Raw genomic sequence first — 9,984 nt, 5'->3', positions numbered from 1 at the left:
CTGGGGTCTTATGACCCCTGCCACCCCCAGTGCTCCTTCCTGCCCATGGCAGGGGGTCAGACTAGATGATCTGTCTAGGTCCCTTCCGACTCATTGATTCTATGATTCTATGATTCCATGTGAGTGAGCAGGTATATGGCAAGACTGAGTTGGTTGTCACAGAGAATGGGTTGAACAATTATGATTCTTTATATTAAACATGGGATGTGAAAGCAAGTGCTTTGAGCAAAAAATCCTTATTTTATTGACTCATTCTCCTACACTAAATAGAAATTTATTGAAACTTACAGATCTATCTTTATTCTCACAACAAAATTAGAGTTTTTGAAGTGTAAGAAATTTTGTCTGATTTTAGTAAAGAATCTCCTTGCATTCCAAATGTAAAAATATGAAGTAGAGAAGACTCAGTACTGGAGAATTAAATTATTTTCTGAGCTCTGTAAATTCTTATTAGTGTTTCTGTCTTGATCCATGTCCTTGATATATCATTATTGACATCAGAATGACTTCAGTAGGTTACCCATGTCCCTCAAAGAGTCTTCAAAGCATCTTTAATTGTTGATCTTGAAGTCATATAGTTATTCAAGATAGAACTATGTTTCTGCTCTAGAAAAATGGATATTAGCAGAACTCATTGAAACTCCCAGAACTGATGAAAAAACATTTTATTTTACAAAGAAAAAAGCTATTGTCCTTGCAAACTATTTGAGTATAAATAGTTCCTTTGTCATAAGAGTCCAAACCTATGGGTAGTATAATACCATTTAAATAGCTTGACTTGAATGTCTACACTGTCTAAAGAACTTAGGTTTTGTAAATGGCACCAACAAACATACCTAGAAACAAACCGTTTATCCACAGTAACAAATGCAATTTTAAATGTGTCTTGGGCAGTGAGTCATGTAATTAAAGTCATGATGGGATCTGATGCACAGTCCCCACAATTGCACTTCTTGCCATGCCACACGTGCATCCTAATCCCAGGCCTTCCCCTACATCAGCAAGTGGCAAGCTTCCACAGCTGGAACCCTGCTCAACAGATCCAGGTTCCCAGCTTCAGGGGTGCACCATACTGTCCTGCATCTGGGAGCCCAAATCAGCTGATGGCTTCCAGCTATGGGGCCACATAGTATGCCTTCAAGACTGGGAGCTCGGATCAACTGACAGGGCTCCCTGTGGAGCCTTTGACTCCAGCTATATCCTGAAGGTTGGGAGCCCCAATCAGCTTGTGCTCCCAGATGGGGAGGCATATCAAAGTCAGGGGCTCCAATGCACTCCTGTAGCTTGGAGTAACAGCTGACCATGGCTTCTTATCTTGGGAACATATTGGAGTGCTTGACTCCTATGGGTCTCTGAAGCTGAAAGCAGCAATCAGTTGCTTGGAACTCAGCCTCCAGACTCCATGGGAATCAAGGGCTCCCATGCACTCTCGAGGGTGGGAGTCCCAGTTAGCCTGGCCAGATATTCAGTTAATGGTATGACAGTAACCAGTTATTACACTTTTTTTGTGTAATAATTTTGTGCCTTATTCCTTATTTTATAGCTACATCAATTGCATTAATCTGTGTCCAGGTACCTATTTGAATGGGATGAACTGGTTAATCACATTCAAGTATAATGTGCCAGGGGCCATGGACACACAAAATGGGTACTTAATATACTCATATTTTGTTAAAAAGTACATATACAGAAAAATTTTTGTAAGGGAGTCATGGAACAGACCTAAATACATTGAAAAGTATAAGCAAATGATCCCAGAAAGAAAGAAGGGAGGACTGAGGGAGAAGGAGAATGTCACAGGGTACTATCTCCAGGGGTGGCCATAAAGCACCTGGAAACCAAAAAAAAAAAAATTTTCACCCTGGTTTATGGGCAGTCCACCCTGCTCACCTATGATACCTTGATGCTAATTATTAAAAAATGCAAGGCTGCCCTGGTCTTATTTTAACGAACACTAGGTGTTTGTGATCCAACACTATAGGCTAATTGTGAGGCACCATTCTGCCCCTATACCATGCCTGAAGCCTTGCAGATGGCATCCTCATTGCTGTTCTTGCTTTATATATACAGTCCTCTCTGGGCCTCAGACCCCTCAGTCTCTCCTTTGGCCCCTCTCTGGGCTGTTAGACCCCTTGTTCTCTCACTCAGACACTCTCTGGCCCCTTGGTATCATTCATATCACTTTCTTCCAAACCATCACTGGGCCTCTGGACCCTTCTGGACCCATTCTTTCCCTTTCTTTTTGTTAGGGTGTGGTCCCTTAGCCTTTCCCCTACCCAGGGTGACCTATAAGGCAGTGTGAACTGAGGCTTTCAGGTGCCCATATTCTCCTTTCTCTGGGGTGGCAATGTGTGGCATTTTGTGGAGGCTGCCCAACCACATGCAGTCCCACCATGCTGACCAGCCCCAGTAAGGTGCAGTTTCAGGTCTTATCTAGGACCAATCTCTTGGCTATCCTGTTTTATCTTGGCCCCTTCTGGGTGCCCCCATGGTGCCACAAACTCCTCCTCAGCTGCACCCAGCTTCATCTCCCCTCCAGGCCCCCTGGTCCCAGTTGTCTCTCTCTCAGACCCCTTTCCTAGAACCTTTGGCCTCAGAATGTCTCTGCATCATCCATCTTCATCCTAGGCCGCATGCCCCTTGACCCCTTCTTCTATGGCTGTGGCCATACATGGACCTTTGGCCTACCCTAGACCCTGACCTTTCCCAAGCCACTGATATCTCTGGGCTCCCTTGGCTCTGGAAGTCTCTGGAAGTAGTCTCTCCTGCACTTTTGGCCTACCCTAGACTATGGCCCTACCAGGGCCAGTGAGATTCCATAGGTCAGTCCTTCAGCTATTGGCCCTCTCTCCTCCCTGGATCCACCCTCTTGGTCCCCTTAATAGGTGTTTCACACTTATCCCCTCTCTCTCTGGGCTAACTCAGATTCCTCAATAGTGTCTACACACACAACCCCTCTCTCTGGGTTCTCTCAAACCCCTCAATAGGTCCCCTACTCTCAGCCCCACTCTTCTGGGCTTTGGAATCCACACTGGAACCTCCTCCACACCTACAGATCCTTCCCAAACCTCCAGACAGCACTAGGTGTTATTCTTCAAGCTGAGCCTTTGGAGTTGCCACCATCCTGTTGAGACAGTGTTCTCTCAGCAGGCTCCACAATGTTACTGCCAGCTCAGCTCAGGGCCTTGGCTGATATACTCTCTAAACTCATCCCTCCACCTGGGTCAGATGACATTTATAATCAGCCCTAGCCACCACCTGCAGGTTCCCTGGGTCAGGTGACCCTGTAATCAGCTGTGACCCCACCTGCAGGCTGCTATGTGGGCTGCTGTCCCCATTAAAGTAGCAGGCACCCTATGCAGCTTACCACAGGAAAAAAATGATGCATGATGCCATAGGCTAGATGTGTAGCAAGCTGCCCTCTAAAAGGTCAAGAAGGATAAAGGAAACCCCAGAGGGTATAAGCATGGGAAAGATAGAAGACACTGGTTTCTTCCCTAGTGCAATGGTTCTATACCTTTCTTAGACTCAAGTGACTCCTCCATAACTTCTGTGAATTCAGCAGTATCCCATTTTGAAAACTATTTATTAAAGTGCAGAGAGACTAGGTAGTGGGGACAGAGGAGCAGGGAAACTGAGAGAGCTTGAGCTTGCCCTTATCTTCTTATCTCCTCATACCTCCCTTATATCTTCAAACTACCTGCTACACCCTTCAAAGGATCTGGTTGTGAATCACTAATCTAATCATACTAATCATATAATTATCTTTCTTTCTAATAGACCTTATTTTTAAGCTGTTCCTATTTTTAAGCTGTTCTTTAGGAAACCTGCATCGAATGGTCTGAGAAAAGAGACAATGAAGGAAGTGTGTTTTCAAAATGATGTGGTCAGGATTCCAAATTAAAAATAATTGGGCCAAAGGTATTTTCTTCTGTAAGGCATATCACTGTCAGTGCTCTGTTTTCTATGCATCATTAGAATTAATGCCAAGGGTTTCCTAGCTAAAGGGTAAATTATATATGTTAGTGACCTGCAATGGCCATTTAGGGGGGGATACACATTTAACCTATGTAGCCTTTTCAGGTGTGTACAGCTTGCCTTAACTGGCTGTCTACTAACTTGAGGCAAAAATTCTGGTGTAATTGTAGCCCTAACAGATGCAGATAAGACCAAGATTAAAAGTCAAGAACTGACATTATCACACTTTTCTGCCTGTTCAGGATAAAACTGAAGTTTCTGTGAAATTGCTTCATTTTGCCAGTTATACTATTGTTAAATGTAAGGTAAGTATCCTGCTGTCAGATTTTTGACAAAACTCCCCAGTGATTTAATTGAGGTAGGTGATTCTCTAGAAACTGTAGTTAAGTGCTGCCCATTGCTAACTTAAACAAAAATATCATTTTTATACAATATTATACAAGCTTAACTGCTGTAATTTTCTATTAAGTACTTCCCTAAAAACAGAGGGGAAATAAAGCAGTTTCTTAAATATACTTTTGGGCACCAACTTTAATTATCTTTGGTAAAAAGAACAAACAAGCAAGCATACCAATGACAACAAACCATTAGTGAAGAGAAATACCAGGAAAAGAAAGTTGGTTCATTTAAATGTATCTAAACAGGGATTGCATTTCAAGGATATAGCATAATTGAAAAACAAAGGAAATCTATATAACTTCCTTCCCCTAAGAATAAATGAAGCATATTTGCTAATCAATGTCAATAATTGAAAACATCATATGTAGCTGTGTTTACAGCCAAAGGCAATAGTTGCCCTAATAATAAAACTGCCCCACAGAAATGTAATTGCCTGAATTCTTCATAGCATAAAAATAGTCTTTTACTCATATTACAGCTGTGCTTTCTATGATTAAATGCTGCACACTGAATGTATGCCATTTGAATGGCAGCCTTAATGATAAAGTTTTATTTGAATTATTATTCTGAAGTAAATAGGAAGTTATACAAAATATACAGGAAATTCTCTTCCAAATATTATACCATGAATTTTGAACTATTATATCAGGATGCAGTATCTGAACTTTTAAAGAAGCTATCTTTTAATCTTGTATCTAAATAAAGTTTTAAAAAATGATTTAGAACCAAAATATACCATCAGTTATACTTGTGGCATCATTATGCTGCAAAAGCAACATCAAGATTTAACTGGGCAGAGTTGAGCCATTCACATCAGTGAAGATTCTCCTCCCCACCCTCTTAAATAGACAATTTATGTCCTGTTTAATGTAACTGCACATAATTGTGAAGCTCAGAAGGAAACTGTGAAATTAGTTTATCATTCAGATACCTAACAGCTACCCAGTTGCAAAATATTTTCAAGTCAAATTTCACAAAGGGTTTTAACCTTCAATAACATTTATATTTAATTACACAAATGAAAGCAGATGACATTAACACTTCAAAGCAGCAAAGATGATACATTTCCCATCATGGTGTGATAACAAAATCTACAAACAGCATACCAGTACCCAAGGAACTGCTTTGCATTTACAGTAGTTTAAGCATGGTCTCATTTTAAGTACCATCTAGTCCTACTAGTACTTTACATCCCCAAAATGTCATTAAAATACTATGACAAATGTATGTGATGGCCCAGGAAATTGCACAAAAAAGACTTAAATACTTGGCTAGTTTCCTTCTCAGGTCACCCATTCATTTTTGAAAGACAAGCATGTTAGCATAGCTAATCCTCTTTCATTTATGATACTGTATCAAGAAAGATATGATATGCAGTAGGATAGCAAATTTCACACAATAATACTGGGTCAAAACATTATGTAAAAACATTCCTTTTTACTGTACCTGGCTATAGTTATGGGTAGACTGAGACAGGATTAAGTCTGACGCTATCAGAACTGTTCCTCACCACAAAAAGAAATCTTCCCAGCCATAGCCTATGAGTAGTGTTTGAAATATCCACAGAAGCACATTATTCCCATGCACTGCTTCATCTTTCCTTAGGTTCATATTATGATGTGATCCAAGAGCTTGAAAGGACCATCATGAAATCTGGATTCATTTTTTCTGAAGTTGCTGCATTAGAGATGTGCTGCTCAGTATTCTATAGGTTCTCAACCAATCCTGGAGTGAAGGGGGAGGGAGGAAGGTGGCAGTATGGGCTATATCCAAGGATGTGGGGTGGGTGGAGGTGGTATGAGCCTGATGGGCCCAAGCTTGAAGCAGAAGAGCCTATACCACTGCTGGAGAGCAACACAACCTGAGTTCAACATCTTCGTTCTGAGGAAGAACATGTATTCAAACACCAGTGTACCTAATTTTCCCTAAAGGCTAACAACTGGTGCCTCTGTGCTTAGAGATAAGATGTGTATTGCCCTTCAGAGGTTCCTAAGCCTCACTGGGTACATCTACACATAAAATTAATATAACACAATAAACTCTGGAGCTGTTAGAGCCAGAATTAACTGCTCCCAGGCACAGCATCTACATGTGCCCAGGACAGCAGTAGTTTGAGGCATCCCCAAGCTAGCAGCAGGCTCAGATGGTCAGCCTCAGGCTCCAGGTGGCAGGATCAGGCAGCACAGGAGCTGCCTGGGGCACAAGAGTGCTGAAGTGCAGAGGTATATGGTAGATTGATCTGAACTTTAGCACTTTCATGCCCCAGCCGGCCCCTGTCACCACCTACACATGAATTTTGTTGCACTCAATTACTTCACCATCAGATAGTACTGTTGTTAACAGTACTATCTGATGGCAGAGTTAACTAATTTATTGCACACTAATACTGGTGTATGTGTACATTGTGACACTTTATAGTGGAGCTAATTAGACAGCTCCACAGTTAAGCACACTGGTAGAATCACCCACTGTGTTCAGGAGTGTAACAAGTCAGCTTTGCACCCTTGGCATTGGCAGTGTACTGGGCACCTCCTGATTGCTGAAGGGGGTGTGTAGCAGCTTGCACCTTTCCTTGTTCCAGGTATGATTCTGTCTGTCATTCCTTCTCCTCAGGTGACCCTGCTAAACTTATCTGCAACATCTTGCTTTTCCTCAGTGTACAGAGTATGCAGTTGGCAGGGTTTATGGTTTATCAGGGATCCTGGTATGCCTCATTCTTGGCTTCGGGGGTGTTGATTGTTGCCATGTTGGTCCAAGGACATAGGCAGACAAGGTTCTTTGGGCAAATCTGATATATTTTATTAGACCAACTAAAATAGTTAGAAAAATTCTTCCTTGCAAGCTTTCAAGTACAAACACCCTTCTTCAGGCAGAGGGAGCACCTGCAGTTGTTTTTTGCTCTTCCTGGATTGTATAGAAGCCAGAAGCCAGTATGCAAGAATGCAGATCAGTCAAAATGCAATGTGTGGCAGTGAGGGTTAGAGAGGGTGAGAGGGTTAGAGAGGGTGAGATACAATGGGTGAAAAACAGGTGAGGGGAGGAGGAAGAGAGCAAAGTGAAATGGTGATCTGTTGATAAAATGTAACCTGTAACTTGTAGAGAGGTTACCTGGGGTTTAAGATGTTAGGCAGGTTATAAACTGCCATAAATCCAATGTCTATATAGAGTCCATGATTTTTTGTATCCAGGAGGTTGATAAAGTGAAGTCTGTAGGTTTATCTGCAAAAGGTGTTTTGTAAATTCTCTTTGAGGATTAGAACTGAGAGATTAGGGAGAGAGTGGTCATCTTGTGAGAAATGTGCCCCCACAGGTAACTGGGTATTTCTTAGGTCTGTATGAAGTTTCAGTTTGTGATTCAATTTGGAGAAGATTCGGTTTGATTCGGAGGTCAAATCTCTGAATCCAAATTGAATCACTTGAAGCTTAAAACTTTCCAAATTATTTCAGAGCCTACAAATTGATTTGGAAAAGATTTGGAGAAGATTTGGAGGTGGTATTTCAGGGGAAACAGGAACTTACAAGAGGGACGGGGAGCAGGGGGAGGAGAGGGGAGCAGAGAGGGAAGCTGGCCAATCAGTGTGATTTCTCACTGAGTCCCTTTCCAGTCACAGTATCTGGGGCAGTGTCTGGCTTTTTTGCAGCACTTCTAAAAAAAAAAAGCTGTGTTTTCCCTGGCAGTGTGATCCATCACTGTGCAGGGAAGCTTAGTACACCACACATTACACACACACACTCACACACATCACAGAAGTCATAGAAGAGGATATTATATATAGTTATTAGTTCTTAATATTATTAGTTAGAGTTAGTTTACACACAGACTAAAGACAACACAGAAAAAGAAGTCAGATAGAGATTCAGATTGAGATTAACACACGCAATTCAGAACTCAGAATCCTAGAAGAAGAAGACGATGCATTGTTTTAGGTACACAAGACAAAACAGTACAGTAAAGAAACACAACACAGAAGAAGTCACACATTCACATTCCTAATTAATATATCACATCACAGAAGACGACACCATATATAGTTATTAATAATCAATAATCATCATAGCAGAGTCCACTACACAACACAGAGTAAAGAAAGCACACAACACAGAAGAAGAAAAAGAAGTTGCACATTCACATTCCTAATTTTCATAGATTTCATAGACATCTGGGCTGGAAGGGACCCCGGAGGATCATCGAGTCCAGCCTCCTGCCCTAGGGGCAGGAAGTCAGCAGGGATCATAGGATCCCAGCAAGATAAGCATCCAAATGTATCTTGAAGGTGTTCAAAGTGGGTGCTTGAACTGCCTCTGGTGACAGTCTGTTCCAAACCTTGGAGACTCGGATAGTGAAGAAGTTCTTTCTCATGTCCAGCCTGAACCAGTCACAGTGGAGTTTGTCACAGTTCAGTCTTGTCATCCCTTGGGGGGTTCTGGTGAATAGTCATTCCCCCAGATCCTGATGAGCACCCCGATAAACTTATAGGGGGCCACCAGACCACCCCTGAGCTTGTGCTTTTCCAGACTGAATAGCCCCATTGCTCTCAGCCTCTCATCATAAGGTCAGTTTTCCTGACCTCTGATTATGTCCATGGCTCTCCTCTGCACCCTCTCAAGTTTCTCCACATCCTTTTTGAATTGAGGAGCCCAAAACTGGATGCAGTACTCCAGCTGCAGCCTCACCAACGTTGAGTACAGAGGGAAAATGACATCCTGGGATCTGCTTGAAAAGCATCTATGGATGCAAGCCAGTGTTTTGTTCACTTTACTAGCTGCAGCATTGCACTGAAGGCTCATGTTCATCTTGTAGTCAACCACGACCCCCAAGTCCCTTTCATCTGTAGTGCTTACCAGCGTAGCACTACTGTACCTATACGCATGCAGCAGGTTTTTCCTCCCAAGATGGAGAACCTTGCATTTTTCAGTGTTGAACACCATCAGGTTCTCGTCTGCCCATTTCATGAGTCTGTCCAGAGCTGCCTGGATCACCCTTCTGTCCTCAGGTGTGGATGCTTTAACCCAGAGTTTGGTGTCATAGGTGAACTTGGCCAGTCCACTTCTGACACCAATGTCCACATCATTGATGAAGATGTTAAACAGTATAGGCCCTAGGACAGAGCCTTGTGGGACCCCACTGGTCACGGTGCATCAAGATGATTGGCTCCCATTGACCATCACTCTCTGGGTCCTACTGCAGAGCCAGTTCATCAGCCAGCAGATTGTGGTGTCATCAAGGCTGCAGTTAGCCAGTTTAGCCAAGAAGTGATTGTGAGATACCAAATCGAAGGCTTTTTTAAAATTGAGGTATATGATGTCGATCTCTTCCCCCTTGTCCAGGTGATAAGTCACCAAGGCCAAGTAAAACAGGAGAAAGATGTCCCAGGATTTGCTTGGGAAGTATCTATGGATGCAAGCCAGTGTTTTGGTCGCTTTATTAGCTGCAGCATCGCAAAGCAGGCTCATGTTAATCTTGTGGTCAATGATGACCACCAAGTCTCTTTCTTCCGTGGTGCTAGCCAGCATACCACAGCCAAGTCTATAAGGATACTGCAGGCTTTTCTTCCCAAGGTGGAGAACCTTGCATTTTTCGGTGTTAAACACCATCAGGTTCTCATC

The sequence above is a fragment of the Crocodylus porosus genome, unplaced genomic scaffold, assembly GCF_001723895.1.
Source record: "Crocodylus porosus isolate Cpor-Errol unplaced genomic scaffold, CroPor_comp1, whole genome shotgun sequence".
NCBI classification, from domain to species: Eukaryota; Metazoa; Chordata; order Crocodylia; family Crocodylidae; genus Crocodylus; species Crocodylus porosus.
This window is presented reverse-complemented; position numbering follows the sequence as displayed.